Source organism: Microcaecilia unicolor, chromosome 1 (assembly GCF_901765095.1).
Source record: "Microcaecilia unicolor chromosome 1, aMicUni1.1, whole genome shotgun sequence".
NCBI classification, from domain to species: domain Eukaryota; kingdom Metazoa; phylum Chordata; class Amphibia; order Gymnophiona; family Siphonopidae; genus Microcaecilia; species Microcaecilia unicolor.
Window position 1 is genome coordinate 518,155,104 of NC_044031.1, and position 2,668 is coordinate 518,157,771.

Here is a 2,668-nt window from a genome sequence, read left to right on the forward strand (position 1 = left end):
CAATGTGGCTTACATGTTACATGGGGAGCACTTACAAAGTTTCAATTGCTTAGACATTTAGTTCTAAGTTCACAGTACTAAAAATACCCCCTTGATCTGCATGGCAACCTTTTGCAAGGTAGCACCAGCAGGGAAAAGGTGAGTAGAAATTGTTCTTGCCCTCTTGATGTGTGTGTGTGTGTGTATATATGGACAGGATGCTGGGCTCGATGGACCTTTGGTCTTTTCCCAGTGTGGCATTACTTATATATATATATATAATTTTTTTTGGGTGGGGGGAGTGGTAGGATCCCTTAGAGGATTTTTGTGACCAATTTATTTTAAAGGGTGGAGCTTTTCAGATGGGTATCCTTTTGGTCATTTTGCAGGCCTGTAACTCTCTGTTGGTCATCAGGGATTAAACCATCTGAAAGGTGGTATTTTGTATTCTCAGCCCTCCAGGAATAGAATAAAACCTACTGTACACCATTATAATCGTCTTCCACCCTACAGGTTTCTCCAATACTTAGGCACACAGTAGGTAATTTGATGGTTTGGAGGGCAGAGGGAGCTGCAGCGAAGTTAGCGAAGTCAGCGAACTTAGCTGACAGGCGTGCGCCGTGGCACCCCCCCCAGCGGCGTGCACCTGGGGCAGACCACCCCCACCTTGGTACGCCACTGCTGCTGACTCCTCCTTTCATGATGGATATCAAGAAAGTCTTTTGCCCGGGAATGCCTAGCAGAGCTCCTCTGAACACCAATGACTTCAGTAGGATTTGAGATAAATTACCTATTTGTAAACCACTTTGATTATAGGAAGGGCGGTATATTACATTTTAATTAAACTACTAGCTCCCATTGCCATATTAACCTCCATGAGATTCTCCCACTCCTGCTGTGCAGCATAGACATGTCCCAGGTGGATATTCGAGGGCCCTTTTACTAAGCCATGTAAGTGTCTATGTGCACCCAACGCACGCCAAAATGGAGTTACCACCCGGTTAGCGCGTGGCTCTTGCGGTAATTTCATTTTTGGCGCACATCCGATACACATGTCCGAAAAATAATTTTTATTTTCAGATCCGTGTATCGAATGTGCGCCAAGTGGCATCTGACGCGCGGTCATTACCTCCCGGTTACCGTGTGAGACTTTAATGGTAGGTCAATGGCTAATGAAATTGCACAATCTTTCCAAGACAAAATCAAAAGATTAAGAATTGCTTTAAGAGGTGACAGTGGTGACTTAATAGGTTTTAATATTATAACGGCAAATCCTGAATCAGGCATTATATCTGAGAGGATTTGGGATCGGTTTTCGGTACTGACAATCTCAGAATTAACAACTGTGATCAAAAATATACTCAATGTCATATTGTCAGTTAGATAGTTGCCCTATATATTTGATGAAAAGGGCACCTATAGAATATTTATATGCTCTATAAATATGGATTCAAGATATTTTTAATACAGTAAATTTCCTTCCATCATTAGGTGAAATCATACTTACACCTATACCAAAAAATGCTAATTTGAATATGAGTAATGTAACCAATTATAGACCAGTTGCATCTATACCATTGGTGACAAAAGTCATAGAAGGAATAGTGGCCTATTAGTAGAGTTCTTGGAATATTTTGGAATTTCACATCCATCTCAGGTTTTAGAAATTGTTTTACCATGGAAACAGTTTTGGGGGCTCTACTATTCAAAAGCCTAGGAGATCAAGTACCGATTCTTCAATTTGATCTTTCCAGTGCATTTGACCCGGTGGATCATAATAACATAGTAGATGACGGCAGAAAAAGACCTGCACGGTCCACCCAGTCTGCCCAACAAGATAAACTCATGTGTCATTTTTTTTTTTGAAATGTTGAATTTTTGTGGTATTTGTGGAAATGTAGCCAGATGGTTTAGGAATGTTATGATCAGTCAAACCTATGAATTTGTGAAGCCCAGAATGTGGAATACCACCAGGATCTCCAGTCTCCCCTATACTGTTCAGTATCTTGATGGGTTCTTTAGGCTCAAAGTTGTTAGCAGTTGGCTTCTGTTCTTTCATTTATGCAGATGACATTGCTATCTTTATACAGATTTTAAAGGATATAGAGTTAGTTGTTCTGTGTATTAAATCAGGGATACATTTAGTAGAGACCTGGGCATCTGCCCATCAATTAAAATTAAATTGAGAAACAAACAAGTTTTAGATAGTTGGTAACCAGTTTAATTTTATCTGAAGGTTGTAATTGATGGAATAAGATACAACTTGGGGTCTCAACTTAAAATTGATAATCTCCTGACCTTTGAACCACATGTCCAGGCTGTTTCAAAGAAGATTTTTGGGACACTGAGAGGGGCATTTTCGAAAGAAATGTCCAAGTTGCGATTTGGATGTCTTTTCAAAACGTCCAAATCCATGGACGGGGAAAACCGTATTTTCAAAAAAAGATGGACGTCAATCTTTCATTTCGAAAATACCGTCAGAGATGTCCAAATCCTTAAATTTGGACGTCCCTAGACATGGATGTTTCTGACTTTTGGCGATTTTCGAAACCAAAGATGTCCGTGTCAAAAAACGTCCTAATGCAAGCCATTTAGATGTGGGAGGAGCCAGCATTTGTAGTGCACTGGTCCCCCTGACATGCCAGGACACCAACCGGGCACCCTAGGGGGCACTGCAGTACAGTACATA